Source organism: Oryctolagus cuniculus, chromosome 6 (assembly GCF_964237555.1).
Source record: "Oryctolagus cuniculus chromosome 6, mOryCun1.1, whole genome shotgun sequence".
Taxonomy (NCBI): domain Eukaryota; kingdom Metazoa; phylum Chordata; class Mammalia; order Lagomorpha; family Leporidae; genus Oryctolagus; species Oryctolagus cuniculus.
In genome coordinates this window covers 81,796,058-81,813,345 of record NC_091437.1, presented here as the reverse complement: position 1 = coordinate 81,813,345, position 17,288 = coordinate 81,796,058, and positions in this window count along the sequence as shown.

Genomic DNA, 17,288 nt, shown 5'->3' with positions numbered 1-17,288 from the left:
TTGCATTTTAGACAGGAAATATATGGAAAAACAAGATAATCAGTATTTCTAAGGCAACTATGTTAAAGATAATTTTGTGGAAAATTGGTACAGAAAATACAGGAAAGCAGAAGAATGAAAAATTATAGATTGGCATCATGAACAAATGTTTCTTAGTTGGGTCACAGTCTAGACTTTAAAAAAAGTGTCTAGACAGAGAAGGAAAAATTTTCCAAATGAGAAAAAGAGTTACTTGAAAATCCCTGAGATGGGAGGTATATAGCACATTAGGGAGCTCTTGGATTTGGGTAGATTCATCAAATCATGGTACTATGGTTTGGATGTAGGTTTTCCCAAAAAAGGTTTGGGTGCTGGAAGTTTGGCCTTCAGTGTGGCAATGTGGGGAGGTGGCAGGTAACCCTGTGGAAAATGTTTAGGTCATAGGGAACATCTTCCTCAGAAGAGATCTTTTGGGGGCTGGTGCTGTGGCATAGAAGGTTATGTCTCCGCCTGCAGTGCTTGCATCCTATATGGGCACCGAATCAAGTTCCAGCTGTTCCACTTGCAATCCAGCTCCCTGCAAATGTCCTTGAGAAAGCAGCAGAAGATGACCCAAGTCCCTGGACCTCTGAACCTACATGGGAAATCCAGAAGAAGCTCCTGTCTCCTGGATTTGGCCTGGCCCAGCCCTGGCCATTGCAGTCATTGGGGGAATTAATCAGAGGATGGAAGGTCTCTCTCTCTCTCTCTCTCTCTCTCTCTGTGTGTGTGTGTGTGTGTGTCTCTCTCTCTTTCTCTCAATCTCTCCCTCTCTCTCTAATTCTGACTTTCAAATAAATAAATAAATCTTTACAAAAAAAGAGATCATTGTAATTTCTAATAGGACCCAGGTTGTTCTAAAATGAGCAAGCCTGGCCCCTGGATCACTCTTGCATCAGTATCAGTAATCTTTCTTTCAGACTGCTTCCATCACAATGACATCCACTGTGCCCTCCCAGAGATGTCCATGCTCTTGGACATCCAGGACTATGACCTAAATAATCCTCCTTTCTTTTTAAAGTACACAACCTAGGGTATTTTGTTACAGCAACAGAAAGTGGACAAATGCACATGGGAAATAATAGGTTATAGCTCCTTCTCACCTGCTGGCTAAAGTAGGAAGACACTTGCAACCTGCCAGCTGATGATGTGAGGATTTCTTATCTCTAAATTCAGATGATGGGGATATTTAGCAGACAAGAGACCAAAGGATGAAGACGTATGGAATAGTGCTTCAGTGGCCCAAGCAAGCCTGAGCCCAGCAAACTCTTTGCAGTCTGGTCTGCAAACCTACTAGATTTGTCACCCCTGCTGGTGGTTTGTACCAACTGCTGTGGCCCACAGCCCTGTTGAGGCACTCCTGCCTGTTTTTTGAGGGAGAGTAGAAATGTCCCAGGGCTCACTGGTCATCTCAAAGCCACTTTCGAAGGAGTACCTACATTGCCATCTTCTCCAGGACACCAGAAACATGATAGGCCACCTTTACCTTGCTCCTCATTCTCCCAGCTACCTACATTAAATCTTTCCCATGGATAAGTTCTGCTGCCTTCTGTGCCTGCTCCCTTTGTGTTCTCATTATAAATTCTAATCCTCTGCTGATATTGTGTGTTGAGGAATGAACAGTCTAAGATGAATCCAGTCTGTAATAAACTACCCCAAGAAGAGTACTCAGTAGCAAATCTATTTTCTTGAAGGTTGTTAAGATTTGATCTCTTTGTTGTTGGAGACTGCCACACACAGGGTCTAATAGGCTTGGTTCCTGCAGTCTGCACATCCCGAAGCATTGCAGGGTGACAGCCCTCCTTAAAAGAGAAGTGAGCTCGTACAATGAGTCACTGCAATGCTGGAACAAGGCTCCCTATGTGGAGCATCATGAATATTTCACCTTGCAATGAACACATGTCCTCTAGGATTGACACATTCTTGGCCACATGACATGATCTCGAACTGAGTTTTCTAGGGGTTTTCTTGTTCTCTTTTTAATTGAGGTTTTACCTGACAATCTAGATAGTGGACTATACTCTGACAGGTGATGCTATTTGAAGCTTTGTTATGGTGAGGATAGGAAGAAGAGTGATGCATGCTTCCCCTGGCAGATTCACCTTCCTCATCCTCAGGAAAAATTTCTGAGCTATGTGGAGTCCATGTGCCTCAAGCTCATGGCTTTTGCATTTCCTTTTTCCCATATCACAAATAAATAGTGGTAAACAGTGAGCTAGATGAGACATGCTGCAGATTGGGGTCCAGGCAAACCTTCCCTGATTGGCTACCATGTGCCTGTCACTGCACTAAGCCTGGAAATGAATTGTTTGGTTTAATCTTCCTACAGAGTAGATCTGTTTTAACCCCATTGCACAGATGTACAAACTGAATGACTGAAAGGTTAAGAACTTGCCAAGGCACTCTAGCCAGCCTGGGCCTCTGGCACTGGTTCTTAAATAGAGAATGTTTTTGGCCCTCAGGGGATATTTGGCACTATTTGGAGGCAGCATGGAACAGAAGTGGGGGTGTTACTTGCATCAGATGCACAGAGGCTTGGGATACTGCTGACACTCTGCCATGCACAAGGCAGGAAAGCAGAAAATTATCCAGCTCCCAATGACAACAGTGCTGAGGTTGAGAAATCTTATCTGAATGACTTCTGTGGTTGACCTCCTCAGGAAGAGACAGCCGTGGTATTTTCTGGAAAAGAATCATGATTCTGAAAACCCATTATGATTCCAACTTGCATGAAAAGCAAAGAAAGCATATTTTTCATTCTGTGTGATGTGAGCACTCTTGGAAACGTTTCAGCATCCTGGGGACAGCAGCATGACCCTACTCTTTAATCATTTCCCATATTTCTCAGGGCATGGGATCATGGTAAGACTAGGCCTAAGATTTGGGGCTGGGTAAGAAGGGGACCACTCCAGTCCAACATATCCCTGACTCCAAACTTCAGGTGATTGCACCACACATGAAAGAGTTCCAGAGAAGAGGCAGAGCAAGTGGCGGCTGCCCAGTTGCAAGTGAGCTCTACCCACCAGCAACAGGAGGGCAGGGAAGTCACCTAGAGACTCACATACCTGTCTTCCAAAGTAAAAACCAAGACTACGCACTGGGAGGCCCCCACACACTCCCCTAATTATAATCTTATTGATGTTGCCCCAAAACTTCATATCCTGTCAGTGATATTCCATAATATTACAATAGTCATGATCTGTCTGCACTATTAGCTGTGGAGATAGCAGAGAGATAGACCCAAAGAGGAGCGGCCAGGACTCAAACTGGAGCCCATATGGGCTGTAGGCACTATGCCACAGTTCCAGCCTCAAAATTTTTCTTTTCTTTTTTTTTTTAAAGATTTATTTACTTAAGAGACAGAGTTATAGATGAAATAGATAGGGAGAGAGACAGAGAGAGAAAGAGAGTGAGAGGTCTTCCATCTGCTCATTCACTCCCTAAATGGCCAAAATGTCCAGAGCTGAGTTGATCCAAAGCCAGGAGCCAAGAGCTTCTTCGGGTCTCCCATGTGGGTACAGGGGCCTAATCACTTGGGCCATCCTCCATTGCTTTCCCAGGCACATTAGTAGGGAGCTGTACCAGAAGAGGAGCAACTGGGACATGAATTGGCATCAGTATGGGATTCTGGCACCACAGGCAGAGGCTTAACCTATTACACCACAGCACCAGCCCCAATTTTCTTATTTTTAATTAAGAAAATTGTGCATAATTTAACATGTGTGACATGTTTTGAAATAGAAATACACTGTAGAATGGCTAAATTGAGCTAATTACATATATGTTACCTCATATAGTTCTGTTTTTATTTTGCAATGAGAACACTAAATTTTTACTCTCTTAGCAACTTTCAAGGATATAATACATTGGAACAAGAATTTGGGACAACCATTTAATGCTGCTGGGGCCACCCACATCACCTGTAAGAGTGCTTGGGTTCAAGTCTTGGCTCTGTTCTCAATTCCAATTTCCTACTGATGAGCAACCTGGGAAGCAACAGGTGATAGCTCAAGGACTTGAGTCTCTGCCACCCACATGGGAGAAATGAATCAAGTTTCTGGCTCCAAACTGACAGATTGTGGGTACTGAGGGATAGGCCATCATTCTCTTTCACTTGTCTTATAAAAAATACAAATAAATAATAAAGTGAAATCTTTATTTGAAAAATACACTGTATCATCACCATATTGTACAATACATCTCTTGAACCAATTCATTCTATTGAGTTGAAATTTTGTGTGCTTGACCAACATCTCCCAATCTCACCCACAATGCCTTCTTTTAAATAAGACATTACATTCTCCTATTGCACAGGCTCAGATAAATCTTTTTTCTGTTTAAATCAACTTTATTGAGATGTGCTCTCAGATAGTAAGGTACATCCATTTTCATTGTACAGTTAGTTAAAATTTGACCAATATTTTTGTGTATGTATATATGTTTGTATGTATGTGTGCATATATATATATATAGCCTCCATCTATCTACCATGACAATCAAGATATAAGCCATCTCAATCACTGCTAAAGATTTTCTCTTGCCTGTTTATAGTCAATCATCCAGCCCCAAGCAATCATTGATGTGCTTCATAGAATTCATCTTGTTATTATTGAGGCCTAGTCTTTCAGGATAAAATTTTCACCCAAATTATTTCCCAAAATTGGATTTTGTATGACATCGTGGAATCAGAAACTTCCAGAAACAGCCTATCATCTGCAGAAAGGTTCATGTTTAAATGATAAGAGAAAAACAAATTTCTTTTTGTGAAGCTTAGAGAAACACCCCCTTTGGGAAAGCACAGGGTCTGGCTTTGTGAGTAGACAGAGGCATAGTTAATGCAGTGTGAATGAAAGACAGTAAGAAAGGAGGCCCACACAGACTTCCCAAACACAGGGTCCCTTCTCCCTTGTCCCTGAGTCCCAGGTCTACTCCCCAGGATTGTGCCTCATCTCAGTAGCATGCCCTTGTCAATAGTAATACCATGGAAAAATTTGTCAGATCGGAACTTTAACTTCTTGGTATGAATTCCTAAACCCTGGTCAACAGAAAAGCCTTTAAGTCTTGGGTGACAGCATCGTGTGGTTTAAAAAGGCAGAAGTAACTGCAGAAAGAACAGAAAGCAATGTTAGAGCAACCACACCCAGAGCCGCACACATGCTGTCCAACTCAGGCCTTTCACAGGGCACTTGCTCAGGATTAGTGCACTCAGGTGTCTTTGAATGTTGTGCCCATGGATTTCCCTTATTCTGATGTTTTTTCTCCTTGAAAAATGACTGAATCAGGAAATTTCTTCTAAAGTCAACTGTTCATAATACATAGAATTCCCAAAAATGCTTCCATTGCAATGGAGAAGGGTCCATTATGAGGTGGATGCTAAACATCTTCACAACTTGTTTGCGCCCTACTTGCTGCTGAGTGTCTTGAGTCTACTTTCTTGGCTAATAAAACACAGACCTCAAAAAGCAAGCGGGGATCGAAGAGGTGCTGACATGCCTTCTGCCTCTTGTAGAGAAAGCATTCCTGTGAGCACAACTTCAGATAAGCCTCCAGTGGTGCATAACAGGCAAAAACAAAATGAACTGGCAGAGCATTCTCCCGACATTGCAAAGAACACAGACCATTTCTGCAACCTCCCCTGCCTTCCCTGGAAATGTAGTGTTCTAATTTGCCCCATACTTGGATAAAAGGCAGTGTTTGTGGTGTTCACTAGTGACTGCTGCCCAGAGAGATGGATCACACTGGCACCTTTTGTTACTCAGTTTTTCATTGCTGTAATGAGATACCTGACATAGGCTACTTGGGAAGCAAAGACAGGCTTATTAGAGGCTCCAGGGCATGGCAACTTCATTGATTCAGTTCTAGTGAGGACCTCATGGTAGACTGAAATGTACAGAGCCCAAGTGTCACTCCTTGAGCCAGAAAAGCAGGGAGAGCTGGGTAGGGCCAGGCTTGCTCCTTCTATATCAAGCCTTTTGCAAGAACTACTAAGGCATTGCATGAGAACTACATTTGGAGGGCATGCTCCCAGTTACCAAAGGACCACCCTCAGAAACCACACACACACACACACACACACAGAAAAACCGTTGGGGGGTCCTAATAGAACTGGACAGAACTTTCTACAGCCAGCCCTGTAACTGTAGCCTGTGCAGATCAAATCAGACTGACTGGAAACTTACCTAAGTTTCACTATAATGGTGAATGACTCACCACCCAGTGATATTTCAGTATCCATCTTTCATATAATGTGTGGAAGGCGTGATTGTCATGACGCATGCTCAGAGGACTTTCCCTACTCCTTTCCTCTGCGTCTATCATGTTCTGTCACTCTGTTTCACCCAATTCTGCCCTAGTTTCCCTAACTCCATAAATTCCCAAACCACTCTCTGAACAGGGGGATTGATTTGGGCCTTTACTTGACTTGCCCTTTTCTCCTATATGTCTGTAGAAAAATAACTCTTTTTTAGAAGGTGGGTCTGTGTTTTATAACTAACAGAGTTATTAGAGCAGGACTCTGTCCAACAACAAAACCAGGCCCTAACTCTTGCAGGTCCACACAATCTTCCAATACCACCACCTTGGGAACAAATTTCCCAAGACATGAAATTCTGGGGAGACACAGACCATGTTCAATCCCCAGCATTCTTTTCCTCATCCCCCAAAGTTCATGTCCATCCCACAATACAACACTCATTCCATCGCTAAGAGTCTCAAAGTCTTAACTGATACAGCATCACTCAAAAGTCCAAAGGCTCATCTGAGACTCAAGAAAAACTCTTCCAACTGTGAAAAAAGGTACATTCCTCCAAGACACAAAGGCAGGAAAGGCACATAGCACATGCTTATTCTAAAGGGTGAGAATAGGCAAGTAGGACGGAGTAATCGGTACAAGGAAACACCAAAACATAACAGGGAAAACATTAAATTCTAAAGTTATATATCTTATATCATGAGGACATTGCAACAGAGAGGGATGCCCCCAAGTCTTTGGATAGCCTCACCTCTATGACTTTGCTGTTTGTAAACCACATGGTTACTCTCTGAGACAGACTGCAGATGTCTGTGAGTTTCCCAGGCTGACATAGCACGTTTCTATTTTGTGCTTTTTGGGTCTTTACTTTGGCTTTACTTCACAGCTCCACTGGACATCATTCCACTTCGTGCTCCCTGCAGACACACTGGGTGCTGACCTTGCAACACAAATGTTTCGGGCCTCTCAGGGGAAGCTGCCATGACCCCATATCGCAATGCCACCAAGATGAACTGTGCCTGGATTCCTTTGAACCAAGGTTGTAGTGCCAGAGCACTTCACCAGCCAGCCAGAATCTCGAGATGGCTGAGTCTGCCCAGTGCCCCAAGGCTGCTTCCTGAAACAAATTTGCCCTGAAAAGTTTCTGAATTTCCCTGAGGCTTCTTGCCTATTGCCCTTTGCCCTGCACATGGCATTTTTTTATCTGCATTATTCTTTTTAGCAAATGGTTTAGCCAAACCCTTGCTTCCCAAATATGCTTTTCTTTGCTCTTTCCTGACCAAGCTGCTCTCTTGTGCTCACTATTCTCACTTTAAAAATAACTAAAAATAGGCAATCATACCCGTGCTGCAGTCTGAGGCATAGTTGTTTTGAAATTGCCACCAAATAAACTAGTCCAGCCTTCTCAAGTATAGCATTTCACAATATCTTAGGGCATGAGCACCGTGCAGCCAGCTTCATTGCCACAGTGTGACCAGTGTGGCTGTATTGGTCCTATTTTCATTAAAAAAATGAAATATCTGAAGCAACTAACTTTACAAAGAGAAAAGATTCATTTGCTTTACAGTTTGGGAGGTTTAGGTCCAAGATTGGGTAGCCCTGCTGGTTTGGCCTCTGTGACAGTAGCAGATGACAGTGCTGGGGGACATGTGGAAGAAGCATCACAAACGAGCCAGGAAGCAGAGAGAGGCTGGACTCATCTCAGACTTTCACACAATCCTTTTTTTTATTTTTTTAAGATTTTTATTTATTCAAAAGGCAGAGTGACAGAGAGAAAGGGAGAGACAGATACAGAGAGAGTGAGATCTTCTATCTGCTGGTTCACTCCCCAAATGGTCATTGTGGCCAGGGCTGGGCCAGGCCAAAGCCAGGAGCCCAGAACTTCATCTGGGTTTCCCACGTGGATGACAGGGATCCAAGTCCTTGGACCATCTTCCACTGCTTTCCCTGGGGCATTAGCAAGAAGCTGGGTAGGAAGAGGAGCAGCTTGAACTCCAACTGGGTCTATGATATGGGATGCTGGCATTGTAGGTGGCAGCTTAACCTGCTGCTCCACAATGTGGGCCCCCATAATCACTTCTTGAGAATTGCTTTCCTAGGGTTTGCCTCCTGTGACATAAAGATCTCCCACTAGGGCCTAAAGTCTACACACCATAATTGGATTAAGTTTCCACCCTCTTATGATCATTGACTGACAATTTTGGATTTTAAAGTCCTTCATGAGTTTTGGTGGCTAAATCTTATTCAAACTGTATCAGTGGCTTTTCAATCAGTTCCCAGTAGAGTGCTCATTTCCATCTGAGACTACTTCTCTAGTTTCCTCATCTAGGCCCTCACCAGAATTGCCCATCACACACTGAAACCACAGAATTCCAGGCTTTCTCTAGCCTGTCCCTGCAAACTCTTCCAGATTCTTCCTGTTAGCCAATCACAAAGACTTATCCACCTCTTCATATACAGTGACAGTAACAGTCCCATTTTGTGGTACCAATTCTTTGCACTAGTCACCTTTTTACCACTTTAACAAAATGCTTGCACTGGCTACTATGAAGAAAAAAAGATTTATTCAGTATTGAAGAATCAAAGTCCAAATGGCATAGAGCAGACCCTAGTGAGGGCTGCCCCACAGCTACACCACTTCATGGTGAGGATGCAATGGTAGGAGCTTGTAGGGGAGGAAACCTGTGACTACATGTTAAACTAGGAACAGAGAGTGGGAGGATGCCTGACTGGGTCCTTTTGTCTTAAATTTCTTTTTGTATATTTGGGAGACAGAGAGAAACAGAGAGAGAAAGTGCTCCATCTGCCTGTTTACTCCCCAGATGTCTGCAACAGTCTGGACCTGGACCAGAGCAGGAGGCCAGGAAGACAATCCAGGTTCCCCATGTGGGTACCAGGGGCCCAGTCACTTGAGCCATCATCGCTGCCACTCAGACGCTACAATAGCAGGAAGCTGTAGTCAGGAACTGGGGCCATGTGTGGAGTCCCGGTACCCTGATGTAGAATGTAGGCATCTTAACCATTAGGCCAAATCCTTGCTCCCAGTCTTGCTCCTATTCTAACAACACTCCCACAAGAACTGAGAGGACCACATTAGAGTTACCAATGGTTTTCAAATGAACAACCTCAGGCTTCCACTGACCCTAGGATCTCCCATAAGGCCCCATCTCTTAAAGATTATACCAGCTTCCAATACCTGCATGCCAGGAACACTCAAACCACACCCAAAACACACACCAACTCAGCCAATCCCATCTGACTCATGGCTCCCAGCTCTTCCCAGCACCCAGGTTCTAATAAATTCTACCAGGTCTCTGATGAGGCGTATGCTGCAGCCTGAGTTGCAAGAGGCAGTATGAAGTAGCAGGGAGGATCTAAATGCGAAGATACCAGGCTTGAGTTTAATCCTGCCTCTCCCACTTGCAGCTCGGGCTATAGACAAGTTGACTGATTTTAAAACCTGGCATTTTTTCACCAGTACTAGGAATATAATAATACTAGGCATGGGCAGTTAGCCTAGTGGTTAAGACATCAGAAAGATGCCAGCATCCCCTACTGGAATGCCCGGGTTCCATCCCTGGTTCCAGTCCTAATTCAAGTTTCCTGATTGAACCATTGATTGAGTCCCCACCATGGAAGACTGAGATTAAATTCCTGGCTCCTGGCTTTGGCCAGAGTGGGCCATTGCCAGCATTTGGGGGTTAAGCAGTGGGTAAGAGGTCTCTCTCTATGCCTATTAAATAAATAAATCTGAAAAAGCAACACTAATACCTGTCTGGGCAACATCATGGGATGCCGGGTGAGTGTGAGGAGCAGATGCAACATAAACAAGCAGAGTTCTTTGCACAGGAGAGCTCAGTGCTCATGCTGTCTCCTGGCCTCCTGGAACACGTGTTCCTAAGACTAGAAGGCTTTTCCTTTTCCTTTGCCTGTTCCTTGTACACATCCACATGGTTGAGCGATACATAACTCCCTCATCACACACAGCTTCTGCAAGCTTTGCAAGGGTGGCTAAGCAGAATGACACATTTTTCCACATATCCAAGATGTCCTCTTGACAGTTGAGGTTGGGACCTCTGTCTGTCCTCAGCTGAGAACCTAGGCAGGCTCTCTGGACTCTCAAGTGCCAGTGGCTCCATTCCTGGCCTCATGTGCACCACTTAGTGAGGTCAGTTTAGGATGAGGGTGGGAAGGGTGTAACCCTCTCTCTCCCTCTCTCCCTCCCTCTTTTTCTCTCTCTTGCTCTCTCCCCTCCATCCTTCCCTCTTCTCCTCACTACCTTTCTTCTCGCCCTCCTCTCTCTCCCTCCTCCAACCCCAGAAGTCTCCAGCCCCAGCTGCTGCTCAGAGGCCAGCACAGCCTCCACCTGCTCCAAGCTGTGCACTCCCTCGGCACAGGGAGGAAAGCTGGCCTGGAAATTCACGTTTGCTGCTGAGACGTTTGGCTGCAGAGTGAATGCCTGGCTGAAGAGTGTGTGCCTTGCCATAGAGACAGCATCTGTTTTGCCTCATGGGGAAAGAAGGGTAGTTATTCTGTTTATGATGAGAACACTGGGCTGTGCCAAAGAAATTATTCCAGAGCAGGGGAATTTCACAAGCTGTGTGTCCTCGAGGCTCAGCCCCATCCTGTTCCCGGGCAGCACTCTTCCTCTCCTGTTACAGTGCAACTTTCTCAGCACCACATTGCAGAGGCCTTTTTCTGGCCTAAGCACAGTGGAAGGGACTGAAAAGGGACTTTGGATTGTATGAATTATGTTCTGGGATTTTTTAAAAGAATTTTTTAAAATGTATTTGGAAAGAGGGAGAGACAGAAAAAGGGAGAGACAGACTGAGGGAGAAAGAAAGATCTTCCCCATTGGTTCCCTCCCCAAAGGGTCATAACAGCCAGGTCTGGGCCAGCTCAAAGCCAGGAAATAGAAACTCCATCCGAGTTTCCCACGTTGGTGCTGAGTCCCAAGCACCTGGGCCATCTTTCACTGCCTTCCCAGGAGCACTAGCAGGGATCTGCATTGGAAGCAGAGCAGCTGGCACTTCAACTGGAACTAATTTGGGATGCTGGTGTCACCATCAGTGGCTTAACCTGCTGCTCCACAACAGCAGCATTGAGAATTAAAAAAAAAAAAAAATAGCAGATTCACCTCACTTCTAAGAGATGTTACAATCAAATTCATTAGGTGAGAATCTGGACCAGTTGATTTAGTTCCAGAGCAATTCCCACATAGATTTTTTTGTTTTGTTTTTTAAAGATTTATTTATTTATTTGAAAGTCAGAGTTACACGGTTGTGGGGGGGGGGGGTATGGAGAGAGAGGTCTTTCATCCGCTGGTTCACTCCCCACGTGACTGCAACGGCCGGAGCTGTGCTAATCCAAAGCCAGGAGCCGGGAGTTTCTTCCAGGTCTCCCACGTGGGTGCCGGGGCCCAAGGACTTGGGCCATCTTCTACTGCTTTCCCAGGCAAGAGCAGAGAGCAGGATCAGAACTGGAGCATCCGAGACACGAACTGGTGCCCATATGAGATGCCAGCACTGCAGGCGATTTTACCTGCTATGCCACCACACGGGCCCCCAGCGTAGATTGTTAGTGGGTCTGTTACCCTTTGCTGTGTCACCCCAGGAAAATCTAACAGTGAAATTCAGCATCTTCTGTCTGCTCCCAATGGCACTGAGCATGCAGCAAAGCCACTGCTTTGTCTTATGGCATTGCAATTCTTTAACAGAAATCTGCTAATCCAGCAGACAGGAGACCTCTCCTGGACATGGGACAAGAACTCAGATATGCTGGCTGGGCATCAGCATTAGTGCTCTGGTGTTCACAGTACCTCTCCCACCAAGTCCATCCCTCCAGTGCATAGTTGGCCCCAGGGGCAGGGGGTGGGGGGAACAGCATTCCCACCACCTCCAGACCCCACCAGAGAGATGTTCCAGAGAAAGGAGAGCAGGATGGGATATACAAGGTGTTCGGCTTCCTCTGCCCTTTCCAGCTGGGCTTGTGCCTCATTTATTTTCTGCTATTGATCTTTGCTTCCTCAGTTTCCCAACCAGTCAGCTTTTCTAGGCAGTGAAGGATGGTAGAGGTCATTGACATAGGCCAGTCCACACTGCCACAGGTCTCCTCCCTCCTTGCAGGGGTCATTTCAAATGCATGTTCCTTCTCCTGCTTCTGCCACATAGCACCTGGCTTGTGAGAGACACATGAGCTTTCTGAGCTCCTGGGTGGTCAAGGAGGACTCGGGTCTCAGGACTGTGGGCCAATGAGAGCCGACACTTCTGCCTGGCCCTGCAGGTCTCTGCATCAGTGGAGTCCTCTCCACCTGTGCCTTGAAGCCTGCTCCCAATGCCACACTGGGCATCTCAAGGTCAGTCTTGTCCTGGGCAGGCCTGACATCCTTCAGTTGTGGCACAGACCTGCACTGGCTATCACAGGCTGAGGGTCACATTTCACCTTTCTCCAGTCTTAGATGCACCTTGCCCATCACCATGCCCCCATGGCAAGTTCCCTGGGTACTCACTTCCTGATTCTTACCTCAACCTCCCCCTCTCTCATCTGGGTTTGTGGGGATTTTGAGAGACACCTTCCAGCTACTCAAGGTAAAAACAGACCTTTGATCAATAAAGTCAGACCCTCATCTGTCTAACTATACTGAGCTCTCTTCTATTTATCCTAATGTGGCTACAGGATGCTGCCAATGGGCCCTATATAAAAGGGCACTCCCAGGTCCCAAAGGAGTGCAAGCAGCAAATGCCTGTTTGCTTCCAGCAATACCACGCTCTGTTTCTAAACTGTGGGAACAGTGAGTGATGAACTCAGCACACAGGGCTTGGCAATTTGAAATGTTAAGTCCATTTCCCATACCCCTACCCCCAAGGGGCACGTGCCCTGTCTCCTTTCCTGGAATCACAACTGATGAAACACAAAATCAGCCCAAAATTAGAGAAATCCCAAAGTATAATAATGATTTTTAACAGTTTCCAGAAAATAAACAAAAAGATGTGAACTAGTAGTCCTTGTTAAAAGAAATTGAAGCATTTATCTCAGTGTCACTGCGCCTACATAGCCAAACACTGTGTTAGGAAAGAAGGACATACTTGTAGTGATAAGATGTTAAAAATAGAAGATCCAGAGTCCTCAAGGACTTTTAGGATATTTTCATTTTGCTGATGAGAAAGATGAAATGCTACAACTTTAAATGACTGATCCAGGGTCCCAGGTCCAATGGCAAAGTTAGCACCAGAAAGCACATGTCCTCAACTATCAGCCAAAGTCAGACTATTTCAGATAGAAACAGTGCCCAAATGTCCAGCTAACTGTCAATAAAAGGAAAAGCAGAACAAAAAGCAAACAAAAGGATCAGCAGGCCAAGGCTAGGGAGCCAGGGTCTCCAGACAAGTAGACACCACTTTGGGCTGAATGCTTGTGTCCCCTACCCCGAATCATATGCTGCAATGCTCATCCCTAATGTGATGGTTTTTGAAGATGACAACTTGAGCAGGTAATCAGGTTGTGAGGATGGAGCCCTCATGAATGGGATTAGTGTCCTTGCATGGAAAGATAGGAGAGAGCTTGCTTTCTCCCTGTCCCTCTCCACATGAGAGCAGAGTGAAAAACCAGTGCAGAACCCAACCAAGCCAGCACCCTGATCCTGTCCCTCCAGACTCTAGAACCATAAACCACCCAGACTGTGGTAATGTATTACAGCCTGAACTAGCTAAAGCAGGTACATCAAAGAAAATATCATTCAACAAACCCTTAATAAAGGTACATTACAGGCCAGGCACAAAGGTTAAGTCGGGGCAGAGCAATAGATGAGAGCAAAACATCAATCGAGGAACTAGAGATCAAACTTCCAAGAACAAAACAAAAAGCGAGGCCACAAACTGAGCAAGAAGTTGGGATAAAGACAGACAGAAATAAGAGCATCCAGATTCCAGGCAACATGTTCAGGCAAAACCTCCTCCCATTTAGAAGACTGCATGCTTAATCGACCATCTGCACCCATGAGCAGCTTCTTGTGGGTTTCTTGCTATGGCAGGACTGTTTCCCAGGAAAGAATCTTCAAGGATGTTTAGTGCACACCAACCTCACTCCCCAATCCCTTCTCCCAGTTCCAGCACCCATTTCCAACTCTGCTACTTTATCTCCTAAAAATAGCATGTGTGCTCATCAAGGCAAATGCTTCTGATTGGCTAAATGCTCCCCCCCACCTTTTCCTTCTCATTATTTGTATGAAGTTCTCCTCTTCCTTTTCTCCACTTCACTTTCTCCCTCTACTCTTTATATGTGTAGAGGAAATTGGGAAAATCAGAAGAATAAGAACACTTTTTAAATGACCAGGATTCAAGCAAAAAGAATTTCTGGATCTCAAGAAAGCCTGCAAATGGTGACACAAAATTACCCCATGAAATGAGATTTTGCCTTAAACAATGAGAGAGATCAATGTGTTATACAATCTGCCTGTGAAGTTTCCCCTGCTGGAAACAGAGAAGTGTAAGGAATCCAAGGGCTATTCAGAAAGTATTTTATAACAATGCATTGCATTATAAATGGCACACTTAGAGGATCTCTAAACAACTTCTTCAAATTTACATCTGCTTTGTTGCAAAAAAAAAAAAAAAGGAATTTAATGTGAGGAAAATGCCTCTACCATTTGTACATAGCAGCTTGTTTCATATCCTCAAAAGCTTAGCTGGTATGCTGGTATGCTTCACATTTATTTGCAATGCTGTCCTGTGTCATACTTTATAATCCTTAAGAAAGAAAATCAAATTTAAGAATTTATTTACAAGATTTTTTTCCATCATAACATAGATTTCCCCACCTCTTTTCCCCTTTCATTCATTTGGTGATGCTGTATTAACTCTATCATTCAGAGAGAATCAGTCCTTTATGCTACAACACATGCCTAACACTTCATAGAACTTACTGGTGTGCTTCCCCAGGTTGCAAAAATATTCTGATATGAAGATGGAGGGATGGGTAGATACCCTGTTCTAAGATTCTCAGCTGGAATCGGTGCCCTTCTGCCTGGTCTCAGCTTGCTTCTCTGGCCTCTAAGTGCACTGTCCTGTATACTGCCTGTGTAGCCACCACTTGCCTCTTCTATGGTGATTTGCTTTCCTGCTGCCCTGTGTTCAGATCTTACTTTCTCATTATTGTGAGATGCCCTTCCAAAAGGCATGCTTTGAAATATTCTTCATCCTCCACCTCTCTCCATACACACTTTCCTTGTGCCCAGTTTCCCCTCCTTTTGGCCCATCTATGTGCAGGATTCAGGTCTATTGCTCTGCTGCCTGCTCTGCTCCCCCTCACCCTTTTTTTTTTCTTTATTTGCCAGGTAGAGTTACAGACAGAGAGAGAGAGACAGAGAGAAAGGTCTTCCCGTTGTTGGTTCACTCCCCAAAAGGCTGCAATGGCCGGAGCTACGCTGATCCGAAGCCAGGAGCCAGGAGCCTCCTCCCGGTCTCCCATGCCAGTGTAGGGGCCCAAGCACTTGGGCCATCCTCCACTGCTTTCCCAGGCCATAGCAGAGAGCTGGACTGGAAGAAGAGCAATCAGGACCAGAACCCGGTGCCCACATGGGTTTCCAGTGCCTCAGGCGGAGGATTAACCTAGTGCACCAGGGCGCTGGCCCCTCTCCCTCCCCCTTGAGTGCTGACTGATGCTCTGTTACCACATCCCATGAATGTTGAGAAACAAGCCCCTCAGGCCTCAATCTTCTCACATCCACTATTCATTCAACAAATATTTCTTTGGTGCCTAATATGTACAAGGGGTTCTCTAAGTTGAAACTAACTCAGAAGACCTTATCCTGTGCTGATTAAGTTTTTGCTCTCCTTCATTGTGAATTCATGGCCTGTACCTCAAAACTCATACCTCTTCCTTTGGCCCTGGGACTTTGGTTTATCATCCTGACCCTGCAGAATTGAATTGCGTCGTTGTCTCCTACACGTATTTCTCATGAAAACATCCTGCTCCTGAATTTAGCCCCACAGAACCCTATTCATGAGTCAATGCTTGGATCGCAAGCTTGCATCCCACCATTCATTTATTATTACCCTATCATGAAAAGTACTCCACATTATGTGTCTCTTACAGAAGAGTAAAAGTTTTAAAAATTTTATTTTAAAACATGAGAGTAGATAATTTTGTTAGTACATTTTCTATTCTTAAAAAAAGGGGGACCTGAAGTTAGGTAATTTATGTTTAAAAGAAAGATGAATGTTTTGTTCAGTTGGGGAAGCTGAAAGTCTAGGTTTGGGCAGTCTCATGTGTTGGGCCTCTGGTGAGGGTCTCCTTGGTTACCCCACAACATGGTAGATTGCATGATGTGGCAGAAACACTTGCCACAGGGAGCGCTCACATAGTGAGACAGGAAGCCAGCAGATGGGATGGGGCCAGTCCTACTCATTTCTAACAACCCTCTCAGGAGAGCTCATCAGGACCCCATGAGAACTACATCAGTTTCTTCCAAGGACAGCAACCTCCAATGACCTCCACCAAAAGATCCTACCACCTCTTACCATGACCACAGTAGGGACAAAGCTTGCAACACAGGAATCCTTAGGGAACAAACCACATCCCAACCATAGCAGTCATCCATCTATTAGAGTATTTACTCAGCTTTTTCAAGCATTATTTGTATTCAGCTGCTCTGTTCCTTTCTATTTTGTTTTGGTTGGGTTCCACAATAATAACATAAGGTTTCAAATCACGCAAGGATCTCGTTATAGTTCTTATCACAGAAAAACATAAATAACTCAAGTGGAAAGCTATGTAAGTGTTTGGAATCATTTCAGAACTGTACCACACAGTACAGTGCCCTTTGAAATTGTGCTGCAACAAATATTTTAAAAGAGTTACAGTACTAGCATTTTGTTTTCTCCTTTTTAGCTGCTGTCCAGACCAAATAAGTATTTCCTTTATGGTAAGAATCTATAATTAATTCTAGAGTAACCTATACATATAAACATAGTCTCATCTACCCCCGCCAACACAAACTTTGTGAAAGTATCACCTTAATGAC